At 40.5% G+C, this 20,329-nt stretch overlaps 1 protein-coding gene across 2 annotated transcripts in view; it reads right to left on the bottom strand.

Annotated features, from left to right (window-relative positions):
• Nucleotides 1-2,147, bottom strand: part of LOC136875820 (zinc finger protein OZF-like) — an 80,764-nt gene extending 78,617 nt beyond the window's left edge. Inside the window, exon 1 of one of the 2 annotated variants that reach the window (XM_068228183.1) lies at nt 2,114-2,147. The gene's annotated coding sequence lies outside the window, so the exon portion shown is untranslated. Of the gene's footprint in view, nt 1-1,481; nt 1,691-2,113 lie in introns of those variants that run through there. The other variant, XM_067149441.2, reaches the window with a different exon arrangement.
• Nucleotides 2,148-20,329: the final 18,182 nt, after the last annotated feature.

Below are 20,329 nucleotides of genomic sequence, written 5' to 3'. Positions count from 1 at the left end.
TTTTGAACAGATAATCGGGGAAAATATGAAAGGGGAAACCTCTAAATGCACTTGAAACAAAGAGACATATTGAGGAAGAGTTTGAGAGCAAAAAACAATCTTAACTGTTCCAGTTGGAACGTAGGTCACTCCACTGGGCTCCACAACCTTACGGTTAAGCTGCTTGACCGATTTGACCCGAACATCAGATTTAAGGTATTTAAGAATGTCAGAATCAGACACATTCTTTTCCACACCGCGTATAAGTCCAACACGAAAGATATTGGAACTGGGAATATATGCTTTCAATGAGTGAGTTGCAAGTATTCAATGACGTAGAAAGGAATTAGCTTGGATCGCGGAACTAAATTCCACCAATAATCTATTTCGTCCTTTGGGCGTTATACCTTTCACAAAAATATCATTATCGTAAAACAAGCGCCCAAGCGCCATGGGATGTAGCCCACCAATATTTTTCGACTTAGTTGATTCAACAAATACAATAAATGGACCAAAATGAGCCTGTTGATAAACCTCCAACTCTTCAGGAGGTGGGGGAGGTGGAGGAGGCGGCTGAGCGGCATTAGACTGTTGAGGTTGTAAAGGCTGCTGTAATGAATTCATATTTGAAGTAAGATTAATCAAATCGGTTTGCATCGGCACAGTTTCTTCACGACCAACATTGGCATTAGATGAGGGATCCGGTGCCTCATCTCCTCCACTATCAGTATCTATCACCAAAGCGTACACAGACACACACTCGCCAAACGGTCACGCACTACTTGTCACCGCAGGCAAACACCAGACTGCAACCAAAGAACGATCCGCACCGTACGAGACACACGAACGGACTGGGGAGATAGTGACCATCTCTACTCTCGATCGCAAAGAATCACATAACAGTTGCATGAATCCCACTTCAACAACAACCTACGCTACAACGCCCAATGCTACGTCACAATTTCCAAAACAATGAATTAAAAAGGATATACAAAAAGGGGCAGCTGTATCTTGCATTATGATCTCAACCCGCCCGCCCCTAGAAGTATATTTACTTTTATAATAAGAAATACTGTTTCAGACGCCATACTCCATTGCTTATAACGGTGATTGGTTCACGTAAGTAAGAGGATGACGTCACTGACACCTAGGATGAGGCCGAGAATTTGTAACCAACTATTGCATTAACTTTAAGTTATTTTTGCACCTCGAAAAGATCATTATTTTAAGGTATTTTTGCACCTCGAGGCCAATCTCTGTCATGGGAACAGTGGCTCCCTTCGGGAGGCTCTTAACTATGGCCGCGGCGCATACTGTCCGCACGGCAAGAAAAAAAAAGTCATTCAGAGCTTCTAAAATGCAACAGTTGGCAGCATTGTCGTCCCTCTCGGCGCTCCCTCTCAGCGCTGCTAGTGCGACAGTGAACTGGCGTGCGCCACCTAGCGGTCGCTCATGTTACTAAACCGTGAGTGCTCTTCTCTGTAGCTTCGCCCAGCAAGGACCTGAATTCTGAGTTCTACAGGTGAAAGAACTGCAGCTTACAGTCGTGCCGCAGAAAACAGATCAATGCATCAGGCTCACGTAGTGTCCTTGGACCGAGCGGGTTCAAGTCGCGTGCATCGGCAGCTGGTCACTTCGAACCCCATTGTGGTTTCCTATTGTCAATCAAGGCACATGCTGGTTCTGTTCCTAAATGAAGGCCACGTCAGCCGTTTCCTTTCGTCTTATTGCGACTAGCAACAAGAAACATTCCAGGAGACTTTAACTATTTATTCCAAACAGGGCAAATAACCGACTGTCTCAGGCTCAGATTAACTTTCTTTACGTCTAGTACAGCATCACGGGAAAAGGGATAAACGAATGTTCACGAACCTTGGTATTAAGGTCAGGATAAGAGCGAATAAGAATTTAGCTTTATAGACCACTGTTCAAAAAAAATCAGCAGGACTGCAGGAGGTGGCTTGAGAAGTAACCTAGGCCCTATCTTCCTTACGATTGTTGTTTAAAGGAAAATTGCTTGTAAAAAATATATTTAGAATATCATTTACAGTTATTTGCTGATTACACTAGTGTCCATACCGCCTAATAGGAATGTCAGACGGATTGCTGAACAAACGGAAGGTAACTCACACACCATAAAATATGTCACACAACTTGTCCAAAAAAACAGTGTCAGAAAGGTTCTGATAGCTGAAATGAAATGGCGTATGGCTTTTAGTGCCGGGAGTGTCCGAGGACATGTTCGGCTCGCCAGGTGCAGGTCTTTTGATTTGACTCCCGTAGGCGACCTGCGCGTCATGATGAGGATGAAATGATGATGAAGGCGACACATACACCCAGCCCCCATGCCGGCGAAATTAACCAATTAAAGTTAAAATTCCCTACCCTGCCGGGAATCGAACCCGGGACCCCTGTGACCAAAGGCCAGCATGCTAACCATTTAGCCATGGAGCCGGACTTCTGATAGCTAAGGTACACCTTTGACAGCAACTAACAAAACTTGGCAATGTCTTCCACAATAAAACATGCTGTTAATAGGGTGTATGGTAACCCCTAACGGCCATACATGCTTCACAGCGACGTTGCATGCTCACTATCAGATGGTCCTGAAGCTCTTGTGGCAGTCGATCCCATTCCTCCGAAAGGGCAATGTGAAGGTCTTGCAGGGTCCTTGGTGGAGGCTGACGGGATGCAATTCACCTCCCCCAATGCATCCCAGGCATGTTCTATAGGATTCAGATCCGCAGACCTCGCTGGCCAGTCTATGCGATGAATGTCTTCCCCAGCCAGAAATCCATCCACCAGAGCGGTGCGGTCGGGCATTAACGTCCGTTAAGAGGAAGTCTGGACCAACCGCACCTCTGAAGAGTCAATCATGTGGTCTCAGTACCTCATCCTTGTGTCTCCGAGCGTTAACAGTGTTCTTCGGACCACCCTTGAAGATGTGCAGGTCTGTACGGTCGTTCAACATGATGCCGCTCCACACCACGACGCCACCACCACCATACTGGTCCCCTTCCACGATGTTCCTGTGGTTGTATCGGCTACCCAGTTCTCTCCACATTAATGTGCGACGGGAATCGTTCTGCAAACTGAAGCGGGATTCATCTGTGAAGAGCACATGCCTCCATTCATTCATGGTCCAGTTTCGATGTCGACGGCTCCACAGTAAATGGGGCCGTCTCTGTGCTGGAGTGAGCGGGACACATACCGCTGGACGTCGGGCAAACAGCCCTGCTGTTCTGAGCCTCCGGTACACAGTTTGCCAGGAAACGGCAACAGCTGAGACGGCTGCAAGCTCCGCCGACTATTGTCATGCATGTGCACTCCGATTTCGTCGGGTGGTTAAGGCCAAGTATCGGTCCTGCTGTGGGATGGCTACCCTTGGTCGACTTGGTACTGGCCTACGAACCTACAGCTAACATTTCCTGTGTCTCGAAATCATCTCCAAAGCCTGAAAATGACACTTCATGGCGCATTCAAGTGTACGGCGACTTTGGTCTGTGTGTGGCCTGCTTCCAGGCGGCTGGGTATTCTACCTGCAAAACGAGGAATAAATGGCGACATTGTGCCAATATGTTGTCACGTTCACCACGAGGCTACACTCCGCACACTATAACAGGGCGAACACGACAGGGATTATGGGGCGCAGGCACTGGCTGCGTTTACCTTCCGGTTACGCCACTAGTCAAAGCAGGGAACACCCCTTTCCTACATACAGTGAACATGTGAGGTTGGTAGATGCATATGTCATGTGAATTGCGGTGTATTTCCTGTTGCCCTGCTTACTCGTAACTTATGCTTAACTTTTGGACACTACTGTATACACCTTCTTCGTGTGAAGCCAAAGACAAGCGTAACAAGAACCGCTAAGGTCCCGTCATTCTTCAGAGTGTAGAGGCAGGAAATATAGCTTCCCCATGCCTTTCTTATCAACCATATGGAATTGCCTAATGGTTCTGGTTTTATAGCCTTTTATCCAATTTAATTTTTAACTGGGACAGAAAATAGCTTCTTGATCACTTATACCACCTATCACTCAATGGTGGTCATCTAGTTTTATCAGCAAAAACTCTAGAATATTTTTCTGTCTAGGTAGATGGTTCGTGTTTGTGGGTTACTGTAGTCACGTCCTAGTTCATGAACCATGGGCAATGGCTGAGTGGCCTAGTAAGTGGTCCTGAGAGTCGGGATACCAGTTGCTATGGAATGGGAGTTGGCATTTCGGACATATTCTGAGTCATGGCCCTCCTTGTGCTCGGGCGGCTAGGACTATACAATTCACCGGTGGTCCATAACCCGTTAGAGGAGAGATCCTCACTTGGACTATGTGCAAGTAGAGTAGCATCCTGCTTCATGAATTTACCGAACTCGGAACACTTTAAGCAAGCCTTGGGCCTATGGGAGTAATGGAGTCCCACTCCCATTTGACAGGCGAGGGACTCCTTGGAAACAACTTGGAGAACGAAATGGAATTCGATGGGGAGCTATCATTATTAATGGGGCTTATGGAATAAAGAAGGTAGAACTGGCTGAGTCAGCAAAGAAGATGCATCTGGATGTGCTGGGAGTAAGTGATATTCGGGTAGTGGAGATAACAAGGAAGAGATAGGAGATTATAAAGTGTACTTGACGGGTGTTAGAAAGGCAAGGGCAGAGTCTGGGGCAGGGCTCTTTATCAGGAATACCATTGCACGCAACATAGTTTCTGTTAGGCACGTAAATGAGCAAATGATGTGGGTAGATTTGTAAGGTGGAAAAATTAGGACAAGAATTGTGTTCGTATATTCACCATGTGAGCGTGCAGATGAGGATGAAGTTGACAAGTTTTATGAAGCATTGAGTGATATTGTGCTCAGGGTCAACAGCAAGGATAGAATAGTGCTAATGGGCGATTTCAATGTGAGAGTTGGGAATAGAACTGAAGGATACGAGAGGATGATTGGTAAATGTCGGGAAGATATGGAAGGTGATGGGAATGGGAAGCTGGACTTCTGTGCTAGTATGGGTTTAGCTGTTACGAATACATTTGTCAAGCATAAGGCTATTCACCGCTACACATGGGAGGCTAGGGGTACCAGATCCTTAATAGACTATATTTTAACCAACTTCGAATTCAGGAAATCTGTTAGGATTGTACGAGTTTTTCGTGGATTCTTCGATGATACAGACCACTATCTGACAATGAATCTCTAGGCCTAGAGTAGAGAAAGTGAAATCTGTCTGCAAACGAATAAGGGTAGAAAATTTCCAGGACGAGGAAATTAGACAGGAGTACATGGATATGTTTAGAGAGAAGTTTTGAACAGTAGACAGTAAGCAGGTTCACGATATAGAAAGTGAAAGGGTGGCATACAGGGATGGTGTAGTAGAAACAGCAAGGGAACGCCTAGGAACAACTGTGCGTAAAGATGGGAAAAGACGAACATTTTGGTGGAATGATGAAGTGAGAGCAGCTTGTAAACGTAAAAAAGAAGGCTTATCAGAAATGGCTCCAAACAAGGGCCGAGGCAGACAGGGATTTGTACGTAGATGAAAGAAACAGAGCGAAACAAATAGTTGTTGAATCCTAAAAGTAGTCATGGGAGGATATTGGTTATAACCAGGAAAGGCTAGGTCAAGCAGCAGGGAAACCTTTCTGGACAGTAATAAAGAATCTTAGGAAGGGAGGGGAAAAGGAAATAAACAGTGTTATGAGTAATTCAGGTGAACTCATAATAGATCCCAGGGAATCACTGGAGAGGTGAAGGGAATATTTCGAACACCTTCTCAGTGTAAAACGAAATCATCCTAGTGGTGTTGCGAACAGCCAAGCTCATGGGGAGGAGAAAAATAATGTTAGTGAAATTATGCTTGAGGAAGTGGAAAGGATGATATATAAACTACATTGTCACAAGGCAACAAGAATAGACGAAATTAGACCTGAAATGGTGAAGTATAGTGGGAAGGCAGGGATGAAATGGCTTCATAGAGTAGTAAAATTAGCATGGAGTGTTGGTAAGTTACCTTCAGATTGGACAAAAGTAGTAATTGAACCTATCTATAAGCAAGGGAACGGGAAGGATTGCAACAACTTTCGGGGTATCCCATTGATTAGTATACCAGGCAAAGTACTCACTGGCTTCTTGGAAGGGAGGATGCGATCAGTGGTTGAGAGGAAGATGGATGAACACCAGTGTGGTTTCAGACCACAGAGAGGCTGTCAGGATCAGATTTTCAGAATGCGCCAGGTAATTGAAAAATGCTACGAGAGGAATAGGCAGTTCTGTTTATGTTTCGTAGATCTAGAGAAAGCATATGACAGGGTACCGAGGGAAAAGGTGTTCACTATACTGGGGGACTATGGAATTAAAGGTAGATTATAAAAATCAATCAAAGGCATTTATGTTGACAATTGGGCTTCAGTGAGAATTGATGGTAGAATGAGTTCTTGGTTCAGGGTACTTACAGGGATTAGACAAGGCTGTAATCTTTCACCTTTGCTGTTCGTAGTTTACATGGATCATCTGCTGAAAGGTATAAAATGGCAGGGAGGGATTCAGTTAGGTGGAAATGTAGTAAGCAGTCTGGCCTATGCTGACGACTTGGTCCTAATGGCAGATTGTGCCGAAAGCCTGCAGTGTAATATCTTGGAACTTGAAAATAGGTGCAATGAGTATGGTATGAAAATTAGCCTCTCGAAGACTAAATTGATGTCAGTAGGTAAAAAATTCAACAGAATTGAATGTCGGATTGGTGATACAAAGCTAGAACAGGTCGATAATTTCAAGTATTTAGGGTGTGTGTTCTCTCAGGGTGGTAATATAGTAAGTGAGATTGAATCAAGGTGTAGTAAAGCTAATGCAGTGAGCTCGCAGTTGCGATCAGCAGTATTCTGTAAGAAGGAAGTCAGCTCCCAGACAAAACTATCTTTACATCGGTCTGTTTTCAGACCAACTTTGCTTTACGGGAGCGAAAGCTGGGTGGACTCAGGATATCTTATTCATACGTTAGAAGTAACAGACATGAAAGTAGCAAGAATGATTGCTGGTACAAACAAGTGGGAAGAATGGCAGGAGGGTACTCGGAATGAGGAGATAAAGGCTAATTTAGGAATGAACTCAATGGATGAAGCTGTATGCATAAGCCGGCTTTGGTGGTGGGGTCATGTGTGGCGAATGGAGGAGGATAGGTTACCTAGGAGAATAATGGACTCTGCTATGGAGGGTAAGAGAAGTAGAGGTAGACCAAGACGACGATGGTTAGACTCGGCTTCAAACGATTTAAAGTTAAGCAGTATAGAACTAAATGAGGCCACAACACTAATTGGAAATCGAGGATTGTGGCGACGTTTAGTAAAGATGGCGTCAGCGAAGAATGTAAGTAAATACAGTAGAGACAATACACGACACTTACGGATTTCGCCTTGCTAAAATGGGAGACAATTCGACGGTGGCGCTCCTAGTGACTTGACCTGAACAAATCGCGCTAAATTCAAATATCAATGGAAATGTATATACGGAAATGGATAAATAAATTACGTCTAGAAAGAAAGTGGTATTGAGATATTAACTTCGAAGTTGCTAAAGCAATTAAGGATAAATGAATGAAGAATTATTTAAAAGGTTATTATTCAAAGACTGAAATTAGACATATAAACAAGGTGTGAAATGGACTGCTGTGAAATGGCTTGATCTTTCATTTATGCATTACTTTTTTAGCTTTAGCATACCTGCCTGAAATCTGATGGTTGGATTTGTCTTTTTTCCTCATTTAAAAACAATGTATCATCACATTAAGACATTTGTCAATAAAAATATCGGCACATTCCTTACACATATGATGCAATGAATTAACATTTAATAGCTGGACAATTTTCCTCTTAACATGAAGCCTACTAACAGAAAGAAAATCTATAAAATCCCGGCTTTAATCTGAGAAGAGGGATAAAAGAAAGAAAAGTTTGAAAATGTTGTCGATAGTGATGCTTTGAGGAATATTTACGTACAATTAGAGTAAGAATGTAACATACCCTTGGCTGTATAGCCGAGGATTTTTAAAGTCGCTGGCCTGGAAATGATCTGAACAGATCTTATAATTCTTATACAAGCGTAACGTCCCTTCCTTCTTGTACACTTTATCCAAATCGCTTCTGTGACATTTCAAAACCCACAGATCGCACCTACAACAACACATCGGTATTGAAGGTTAACTGCTGCACTATACAATAAAATATGCATATTATATTTTAAGCCCGTTAAAACATGGGTCGAGCAGGTCAGAAGATTATGAAGTACTATAAAAATCTCTGTCACTGGAAGAATATATATGCAAACACAATATTACTTACATGTTCTTGTCACGAGGGAACCTGAAGAACGAGCGCGCATTTTTCTCTACTTCGTAATTACTGCAGCCAAACACAGCACATACCTTTTCCCTCATGTTGAGAGGAGATATCAAGGAATGACACACGCTACTATTTAATTATGTCAACTCACTGAAAACGCATAAATAACACCAAAAACGTCACACAAAAATACACGTGCTCTTATGACAGAATCAGTACCGTTCAGGTCTATCCGCTAGAGTGTGCTCCAATAGCTGTCCCTCGATATCTCGCTCAGTGTCGTGTATTGTCTCTACTGTATTTGATGTAAGTGAAGATAGCTCCCGGTTCTCTTGCGAAATAATCGGGAATAAATGTAGTGTAAACAAGAAGCGAGTGAAGAATGGTATCCAGTGTGAAACGTGTTTAATTTGGTACCATTTTGAGTGTATATGTAGTGCTGGTTTTGCTAAAAATGAAGATACTTGGACTTGTGTTAGCTGTGGCGAGAGCAATTTGAATAGCGGTAACAAACCTAGGCCTACAACGGTCAACGAATCGCTGGCGTCTCATTACGTGGTGGATGGAGGTAATGATAATGTACTTGTAATTCTCTCTTTATTGCAACAGGATTTACAAGCATTAAAAGCGGAGAATGAGATTTTGAAGGAAGAATCGAAAGTACCGGTACCAGTAAACACTCAGAACACAGGTGGCTCCGAGAATTCTAGCGCGTGGTGTCAAGTTGCTTCAGATTCTAGGAGGAAAAGTGTACAGTTTAATAAGGACAACTTTGTAATTGACACCAAAACTAGATTTTCAGCCCTGAGGGAAGTAAGCGATACGCAAGGTATCCGTATAGGAAGCAGTCAAACGTATAGCGCAAAATCCGTTACGAGAAGCGGCAAAGTTAGGCCTAAAATCCCACACAGTGCACCGGCGAAAGTGTCGAACATTCTTATATTTGGTGATAGCCAGGCGAGGGGAATTGCGGAGAAAATGGTCAATGAAGATATTGCAGCATCGGCAATCATCTATCCTGGGGCCCCAATGAAGAAGGTATTGGAAAACACGGAGCAGGCGGCAAGAAATCTCGGAAGTCGTGGTGTAGTAGTGATCATCGGCGGGACGAACGTCGTAGCTCACAATGACGCTAAGAATGTTATTTCTGAACTTAAATGTACACTAGGTAAGCTGACTCACACTAACATCTTTGTAGTGAACGTGCCCCACAGGCGTGATTTGATTAGAGACTCGTGTGTGAACATTGAAGTGGACAAAGTTAATACAGATATGGTTAAAATTTGTAAACATTTTCGTAATACACAGGTAATTGATAGCAGCAGTTTCGAGAGACACTGTTACACAAAGCATGGCCTTCATCTAAACAATTCAGGTAGGCCTAAAGGAAAGATAGCAAATATTGTTCTAGATTTGATTAATCATAAGATATGTACTGTAAAAAAAGGCAACTCCCTTGAGTTATAATACTGACCAGGAAAACGAGTAGAAACAGCCAGCTGTACTTCAAGCTGGCTCAGCCAACTAGAAAGTGAAACTCGGGAAAGTAAGGAATTTCAAGTTACCCAATTGCAACAGTCAATTTTTAGGGAGGAAGGGGGTCTGAGATTGCTCTTGGTAAACTGTCAGAGTGTAGTAAATAAACAAGTACAATTCGGTACATTGATGGAATCTTATGAGACTGATGTGGTGATAGGAGTGGAATCGTGGTTGAGAGAAGGGGTGGGTAATAGAGAAGTATTTCCAGAAGGGTACACAGTCTATCGTAGAGACCGAGGATATAAAAAGGGAGGGGGGGTGTTTATTCTGGTGAAGGAAACATATTGTTCACATGAATGGTTTACCGATGAAAGGGATGAAATATTAGGGATAAAATAAATGTGTGATAATATGAAGGAGGTGGGAATTATAGGAACATAGAGACCTGGAAGAGAGGAAAGAGACATGGAAATATTTGGGAAAATAATAGATTATACTCATAAAAACAATAATAATGATGTGGTAATAATTGGGTGAGATCTAAACTTGCCTGAGGTTGAATGGAATGGAGCTGCAAGTGAAGCCCATGAACAGAAACTGGCAAATAAGTTAATTTGGGAGGGAGGATTTACACAAGTAATACAAGAACCGACTCGTCTCAATAACTTACTAGATGTATTCTTGGTTAAACCATGGGAAATTGTTGATAAAACTGAGGTAATTGAAGGAATAGCTGACCATAAGGCTGTAATAATGGATGTAGGACTGGTACCAAAAAGGCTTAATAAGAGGGCCACACAAGACAAGAAATTGTACAGAAGAACTAAAGTTGATGAATTTGGGACTTACCTTAAGTCACAATTCAGTTGTTGGATAAGTCAAGGGAGTAATGTGGATACACTTTGGGCTAAATTCAAAGGAATCGTCTGGGAAGGAGAGAAGAGATTTGTACCTGTTAAGAAGGGTAAAATGACCTCAGACCCTGTTTATTATACAAGGGAAATAAGAAAATTAAAAAGAAAATGTAGAATAGTAAACAGGAAAATCAAAGAAGGTAGGGAGAGTAGAGAAAGTAGAAAACAGCTAATGAGGGAACTGAATAGAGTGAAAAAGGAAGCAAAAGAGAATTATATGAATGGAATTTTTCAAGAGCGTAATGACCACAAAGGGAAATGGAAAAGGCTGTATTCATATATCAGGAATCAAACAGGAAAAGGAATCCAAATTCCTACAATGGTGGGAGAAGGGGGTGAACACTATTTAACAGATACTGAGAAAGCAAACATCTTTAGTAGGGAATTTAGAGATTCAGTAGAAGATTGTCAGGAGTTGGAAACCGAAACAGAAGTTACAGAGGGAAACAAGAAGCTTCTCGTTCACAAATGAAGATATTTTCAGAGAAATCCAACTGCTTCAGCAAGGAAAAGCAGCAGGAAATGATCAAATTACTGGGGAGATGACAAAAACAATGGGGTGGTACATAGTGCCTTATTTGAGATGTCTCTTTGACTGTGTCATAAATAATAGTGTAATACCAAAGGAATGGAATGAATCTATAATAATACCAATTTATAAAGGAAAGGGTGATAAAAGGAAACCAGGGATCTGGGGGACCAATCAGCCTGACCAGTATAGTTTGTAAAATACTGGAGAGTTTAATATCAAAGTACATCAGAGGGATATGTGATGATAAAAATTGGTTCATGAGGAGCCAGTATGGATTTAGAAAGAAATTTTCTTGTGAGGCACAACTGGTGGAATTTCAGCAGGACTTATCAGATCAATTGGATTCAGGAGGCCAGTTAGATTGCATAGCCATAGATCTTTCCAAAGCCTTTGATAGAGTGGAACATGTAATATTATTAAAGAAATTGGAGGGAATAGGATTGGACGTAACGGTTACACGTTGGGTAAAATCATTTCTAAATTCAAGGGTTCAGAAAGTCAAAGTAGGAATTGACGTATCGCAGGAAGAGAAAGTTTGGAAGGGAATTGCACAGGGTAGTATAATCGGTCCGTTACTTTTCTTAATATACGTAAATGATTTAGGGAACAATATAACATCAAAAATAAGATTGTATGCAGATGATATCATTGTATATAGGGAAATAAATACCATTGAGGATTGTCCAGAATTACAAAGGGAGCTTGAGAGTATCCAACAATGGGTTGAAGAGAATAACATGAAGGTTAATGGAGGCAAATCAACTGTTACAACATTTACAAACAGGAGTTTTAAAACTGAATTTGAATATACTTTGGATGGGGTAGTTATCCCAAAAGATGGCAAGTGCAAATACTTAGGTGTAAGATTTGAAAGTAATTTGCACTGGAAGGGTCATGTGGATGACATTTTTGGGAAAGCATACAGATCGTTACATGTCATAATGAGGCTACTTAAAGGATGCAACAAAGAATTAAAATAGAAAAGTTACTTACGTATGGTTCGTCCATTATTGGAATATGCAAACAGTGTTTGGGATCCTCACCAAGAATACCTAATAAAAGAAATAGATAGTGTGCAGAGGAAAGCAGCAAGTTTTGTTACAGGGGATTTCAGGAGAAAGAGTAGTGTATCAGAAATATTAAAGAAACTAGGGTGGGAAACTTTAAGTAAGAGAAGGGAGAAAACTAGACTTATAGGTTTATATAGAGCCTATACAGGAGAAGCAGCATGGGGAGATATCCGTGAGAGGCTTCTGTTGGAAAATAATTATATCGGAAGGACTGACCACAAATATAAAATTAGAAGGAATTTTAGCAGAAGCGATTGGGGTAAATTTTCATTCATTGTGAAGGGTGTGAAGGAGTGGAACAGTTTACCAGGGGTAGTGTTTGATCCTTTTCCAAAATCTGTACAGATATTCAAAAAGAGAATAAACAGCAACAGAAAAAATAAATGAAATGTTAGAGGGCATTCGACCAGTGCAGGTTATTGTAAATAAAGAATGTGTGTGAATAAATTAATTCTATCCCCTGGTCTACGGTGTTTGGACAGCCAAAGTAGGGGACTGCCTGTAGGGGTAAAGTACAGTGGGGACTTCGAGGGCCCTGGGACCGCTACGGTAGCTGTGAAGGCCCTTCAGGAACTCTGAAAAGTGGTGGTAAAAGGGGCTCTGGTTAAGACGCAGCAGGTCGTTATGCTGCTTAGGTTCCAGAATGGGTAAAGAAAAGAAAAAGTAAATAAATGCAATGTAAATTTTAATCTTATACCAGTTGTACAGTATCATTTGAAGTAATTCGACATAGTGTATATCAGTTGACTATACTTGTAAGTAGTACATGAGATATTATAAGTAGAATTTTGTAAACAATATAAATTTATTAAGGATGAGCTTTGTGTTTAATAGAAAAAATTGTTAGCGTAAATTGTATAATATTGTATTATAGGAAAATTTTCTTCTCTTGTTAATTTAATATTTAGTGCTTGACAATAATGTATTTTAGTGTACCATTTGCCACCGAGGTAGACACCTCATTTGCAAATAAAGAGATTTTGATTTGATATTCTCAGAGGCTTGCAGACTGAACGCTGAAAGGCATAACAGTCTATAATGATATTGTATGTAGAAGGTTCCGTGACTTTCTGATTCAGCTGTCCTTACCAGATTATTTACTATTTGTTGGTCATGCCTCCTACCATTCGCATAATATTCCCAGTCAATGTTTTGTGAGCTGAGATCATGTTCCCCATACCGCATCAGCATCCTATAGGTAATTAAATTATTGTAGGTTTTGTAATAATTATCAATGAGTCTTGCTAATGCTTAAAAGTAGGCCGACGGTAATGCGATTGGTTCCGCGTTGTTGCCACCGAAAATTATATAACTTCAGTAGCGCGGTGCCTCTTACCAGGAGGTCGCGGGTTCGATTTCCTGCCAGGTCAGGGAATCTGAGTGCTGGTTTGAGGTGCACTCAGGCTACGTGGGTATAATAATTGAGCAGCTATCAGATGATGAGATGGCGGCACCGATCTGGAAAGCCGAGAGGAACCGTCATGCTGACCAAATGACACGCCGTAATCTGCAGGCCTTGAGGCTGATAGGCCATGGCCCTTGGGGCTGGGGTTCGGTCCAGTTTGTACATTTGCCGCCAATTGACGAAATAGCGCCCTGAAGCACTGTAGGCTCCGCGCGGTTTGTACGGCACGATCCTCACAAGGGAGCTACAGTAAATGACAGAAGAGGAAACTAATGCCGAAATATTATTTTTTTGCTAGGGGCTTTACGTCGCACCGACACAGATAGGTCTTATGGCGACGATGCGATACGAAAGGCCTAGGAGTTGGAAGGAAGAGGCCGTGGCCTTAATTAAGGTACAGCCCCAGCATTTGCCTGGTGTGAAAATGGGAAACCACGGAAAACCATCTTCAGGGCTGCCGATAGTGGGATTCGAAACTACTATCTCCCGGATGCAAGCTCACAGCCACGCGCCTCTACGCGCACGGCCAACTCGCCCGGTCTATTATATTTTAATTAGAATGTGTAGTGAGCTCACGTTGCTTATCAGTTGATATTTTACAAACATTATTTTAAGAGTTTTTGATTTATTTATTTATTTATTTATTTATTTATTTATTTATTTATTTATTTATTTATTTATTTATTTATTTATTTATTTATTTTAATCGAATACATAATTATAGCTGAGACTTACATACTGGTTACAGGGTACTGGTAAGTGAAGCCAGTGCAGACGGCGCGCATGGGGAGAACATTAACAACTTTCCGCGTCAATTTTGCTGCTATAAAGAAGATATATTATTTCCTTTTCATTACCTACCATGATGATGAGATACAACTCCTCCCCCCCGCCTTTTTAGTTGCATTTCCTACTTGCTTCGTTAAATTACAATAGTTTTACTGTCCCCGTTTCTACTTGCCCCAGAGTAGTCAGCCGATCCCAGGCGTGCTCAGTCCGAAATATGATAAAAATAATGCCCTGAAAGTGCATACGCCCTGGATCTTGATGGGAACATATAACTGAATACGGACACGGTGAGGTCAGTTAACTACAAACAAAGCAAGGCAAAGCATGACGTCAGTTTCGGCGGAAAATCTGTTTATTGAAATAAACAAGATAAATATTTTTATAAAATAGCAAAGTATCAAATAATCAGATTTACATGACTCAGATTGTTGTTTTCCTTTTCAGTCCATCTTGAGAATGAGAATATCTTACAAATTTACAATTTATGCCGACACACATACCTAACAAATCAAATCTTGAAGTTTCATTAAGGGCTTGCGTGCGCGCACCGAGCTCCTTGCTTTACTTTTAACTGTAGATGAGCACGTTCCCCACTTCTGCACACTTGACATTGCAGTCGGGTCCCTAACCTTAAGAAAAGACGTGATCTAATGCGAAAAAGCGGGGGAAAAGACTAACCTAACTGTACAATATATAACACGCTGAGTGGTAAAACATACTACGCACAAAATATACCTCGCGAGCCATGAACAATCTCATGAGCATAACAAACAAATTCGGATAGGAGCCACACAAACAAAAACATACATACATTTAAAGAAACAGAAACATGATATATATTCCAGAGTTCACCAAGGAAAGCATGTTGCATTCACGCAACTCGCATCCACTGAAAGCCACAACGAAAATGAAAGGAAACATAATTAGACGTTAAGCAACACTCCCTATTGCCCCCTTCATGCCTGGCTCAGCTCTGCCGGTGAGCGAGATTCTCAAGGGTAGGCCGTCGCTTATCGGCTGTGCAGGAAAATTTTGAAGGGCAGGGATAGCATAAGGACTAGTGGCAAATGAAAGGAAAGCTAAATACGTTTTTCACATTTATTATGACTAACACTCTTCCAAAATAATATTTAAAATTACAAAATCTAGGAATTTTTATTGGTATTATTTCTTCTCTTCAGGCTATTACTGGTAAGGAATCTTCATCAATTAAAAGGACGGCAGATGTTCGAGTCTGCAAATATAACACCAGACGTTAATTTACATTTAACTTAATGACAAAATTAAAAAGAATTTCGGAGAATATCTTCTCCAATAATAATTAAACCTATTTTGAAAATTAATATATTTCCTCTGGATTCATTATAATATTAATGGAAAAATTGATCACTTTCTCCTTCTTATAAAAATTAAAATAAAATTTTTATTCCATTAAATTATTATTAATTCGTCTTCCTTAGACTTTAAATTTACCAAAATTATTTAATGATTTATTTTCACATAATCATCTTAAATTTGACGTCATGTCAACCTATGTGTTATTCATTTATGTGCAATAAATAGTCATGTAAGATCTACAAATCCGAGTTCGTGACTTCGATCCACTGACATGGCCTTTACTTATTCATTTTTCTTTAATAGTTAAGACCCCACTCTATCTTAAAAATCAACGAAATTTACTAAAGATTCATATTCCATCAAATTGTGAGCACACAAAGCTGACATAAAATCGACCAAAATTTCGCGCGAATAGCGGGGAATATCACCACAAACACTGACAATAAAAATCACAGTAGACAAAATATAGACAAATCTCACACAACACATTCACACAAAGGTACACGGTAACATTATAAAAATATTTACACGAATACTAACCCTTGATTATTATTTTTAAGTTTAATCTAAATCAGGGAAACAATTCTTAAGATGACAATATCATGTAAAATCTTTGCATCAGCTTGAGATGTGATAGAGTTCAGATTATCATTTCGATGAAAATTTTTACCATACGACGATGTCCATGGGAATATTATGAACAAAAATCATCCGAAATTATCGGTGAAAAGAATCCTATAACACCGGTCAAAAATTTAAATACGCGCTTGCGGCTCATGAGTTGCGGTATTTATTTTATTCTCCTACTATCTGTGGCTCTCAATTAATCTGCGCTCAAATTGAAGAAATTATGTTAAGTAACATTTTCCTTCTCAAAATGACTCTATAATGGATACACTAATTATTCCACTAACTATAATGTCCATCTACAAGTCAAAATAATAACCATAGCACAGTAGAATATACAAGTGTTCCGTCAGGATACTGCCGTATTCCAGGCCTATATTTACACAGAATGAGCACACATTGATCTCGTTCAAGAATAAATAATATTATAGTCATGACCTTATCCAAGTTTTTAGCCCGTAATTAAGCAGATTTATTTTTATTGTTATTATAATTATTATTCCCGACCGTGCAAGGTTACACTCTCGAAGGCTACTGTATGATAATATTCAGATGACTCAAGCGTATCTCAAATCCAACGAGACGTCGTATAATCGTAGAGTGAAGTCTATCACAATGGAAAGTACTGAAATATTGTCCCATCTGGTTTCAATTAAAATATAAAATCATTTTAAACTCATCCAAGATTAACGTAGAGGTCAAATTAACTTTAGTTCTCCTGCCACACTGAACTCGGGACAGTCGAAATCTTTCTCGATGACACTCACTCAAATAACTATCTAATAGAGTTCAATACACATCCATTCAGTAACACAAACTACCTCTCACCAAGGAAAGAAGGAAATAAAAATCAATCTACGACAATACTAATAGAAGTTACTCTAAATGAATAAGGAAAAGCTATGTTTACACAACTTTTACATGTACAGACAGAAAAGAAAGAAAAGATTTTGTTTTAAATGGTACTCATGTGACTGTTGACGGCTGGATTCTGGTTGATGACCTAGGGCATTATCACCTTACGCACCATCGAATTAAGTCTCGTCCATTTCTGAGGTGCCTTACATAATTAGAAGCTCATTGAGGACGTGAGGACGTACAGGAAACAGCAGCAGAACTCATTTTGTGGAAGGGCAGGCATCTTGAATGTGCTCGAACCAGTAGTCTTCCTCTCCTGATTTCCTCGTGAAAAGCTGAAACTGACAAACAAACCTTAGAAAAGTCCAGGACACACGCCCGATGCTTGATGAGATGGATAAAATAAACTTAACTTTTGTGAATCTCCAATTAATTGTAGTCAGAATTTTGAAAATGTCTGAATTGCTGTATGTAAGATTTTCAATGCCTTATGTGAGGTAAAGTTCCCCAGCGAAGCAAAAGACGTCTAATCTCGACCGTAGTTGTAGTCAGAATAATTCCCAGACGTTGAGTTCAGAAGTAGAAACCAGGATAAAATTTTCCTTCGAAAATACCACTATTTCGTCGTCTTAAGACGGAGGTGTGTCTCTTAATTACACTTGATTGGTTGATCCATAATACTCATGCGAATATTGTCGTTTTATTGGCTGCCATAGTGTTACGTCAATCGTTCTTGATATTATCGATCGCATGTTCACCTTGTCATGTGGCACTCGCAGCTGATTGAAGGACATCTAACTAACAGTATTCTCGGCTCGTTCCCCCGCGTGCTGGCCCAACTGGAAAATCCAGTCACCAGGTGGCTGGTTCTCGCCGGCTCGGAAGTGATGAAATTCCCTTCCTGGCGGTCGAAATAATGTCCCAACTCACTGTTGTAATAAATGTTCTTTCTTAATAAAATATTACCACTTTTGAAGGGTACACTATTTAACACAGGTTCCTGAAAAATAATTACAGGGCATAAAAACAATAAAAAATGACAGTAGGCTTTATGTTTCAATACCTATTTCAGTGTTGTAACCTGGAAGATTGCCATGACACAAATATTCTTCAGTGCGGTTATAGCATAAAAGAAAATCCGAACAAACATCGCGATATAAAACTCCCGTCGGCTGCCACAACCGTAGAGACATGGACAGACATTCGCTCGCATGAAAAGAAACAAGACCGCGCTGGTCACAAAGCACTCGCGCACAAAGTAAACATGAATAATAAAGTGGCCCAACTCTGTAATAAATATGATGAACTGAAACTAAGAAATTGCCACATTGACAATCGGTCATGTGTGAACATCGGAAAGTTACTGAAATATCTCAATCCTACATCGCGAGAAACTCATATAGATAATAATAATAGTAAATATTAAATTGATAATAACAATAACAATAATACATTTTACAGGAAATTTATTCTAATATTCGGAACTCGAAATACGAAACTGCGTTCGTGGAACTCGCGAATTAATAATTAATTTACCACCTAGATATACAAAATAGTCGTGAAGATGACGCTAACAACTTCGTGGATCCACACTCCACCGTCTTACACACTCTCATTCACACATCGTACAATAAATCCCAGAAAACGTGACAGCATGTTTCCGTACACTTTGAGCTTCCATTAATAATACTTTAATCTAGTCCTTACTGACTTTAATTGGAATCCTAATCTACATTTACAATTAAGCCCCGAGACGTACACTGCGTCTCAAATCTCAAAGCAAAACAAATCAAAATATATATACGAGGCTAAAATAAGAAACGGACTCTAAAGAAATGACGCTAACCACTCAGCTAAATAAATCTGAATAAAATGTAAGAAAGCAAGCTGCGACCTCATGCAAACGGTCGACATTTATGTTACAATTATATTTACATTAACAAGCTTCCTATCATTTACTTTAAATAGGATGTAGTCCTACCAAAAAATCTACATCTACAGGAATTAAATATCAAACTAACCTATCCTCTTTTGCAACATTAAATACGTTCACGCTCACATAATTACATTAAAAACTCTGTACTCATCTGTTGTGTTGGCTGATGACCGCTCGTCGTCAGGAGAAGCCCGCCTTATCGATGATAATGCTGCCTTCAGAAAAGACTTGGATCAGTCCTTTAGTCTCCATCGAGGGGTAGGAATGTGATGCTTGTGCTTCAGGATGTCGTCTAAGACATCCCCTCGTTCACGATCTAGAAACTGGGTCAAGATCAACCGGGCGGTTACGAGAATACTACAGCCGACCGTGAAACCAGTTCCCATTCTCTTATCTACACTAGTAACTACATCAAATATCTCCCATATTTTACACGGCTGCACTGAAAATCGTAAAGTTTATGCCCTCGGAGAACGGTTCACACAGGCAGGCTACTATGCGCTTTGAAATTATTAAATGGAACCGTTCTCTACCTTTCGTAATCGTAAGTTAAATGCCATTCTCCCAGTATTAGAAAACTTGAGTAGACTGAGCGTCTTCCAACAAAATCTTACGAGTCCCCACACGATCACTCGCGTAAATAAAAACTTTTCCTCACGATGTTACCTGCACTGAATCTCGCCGAATAATAGGATAATTAACTGACGCGGTCATCGTTCTTATTAACTCGTCCTCGAAGGCGCCGTCGTATTCTCGATTGGGGACATCTTTTCCCCTAGACCAATGCCTAGTCATATCGGCGGTGGCTCTATCGTTTCATTGGCTGGACGCATCGCGTACCTGACGCTTACTTCAAACCTTTCTTATAAGCGACCCTAGTCTCTCGCCTGGGCATTAGGAATGTTGTCCGTTGGAATTCTAGTGTTCCCTTGTTCGGCTTTGGGTGCGTCATGTCGAAATTCCACCTTCCAAACTTACCTGGTGAGCAAACAAATCCGAGCTCCAAGCTCCCTGCAGAAATTGCGACATGTGCTGCTGAATGTAGATGTTTCCCGCCAGTTACTAGTACTTAA

This window comes from Anabrus simplex, chromosome 6 (assembly GCF_040414725.1).
Source record: "Anabrus simplex isolate iqAnaSimp1 chromosome 6, ASM4041472v1, whole genome shotgun sequence".
In the NCBI taxonomy this organism is placed as follows: domain Eukaryota; kingdom Metazoa; phylum Arthropoda; class Insecta; order Orthoptera; family Tettigoniidae; genus Anabrus; species Anabrus simplex.
The sequence above is the reverse complement of the archived record's forward strand: the minus strand, read 5'-3'. Positions and strand labels throughout refer to the sequence as shown.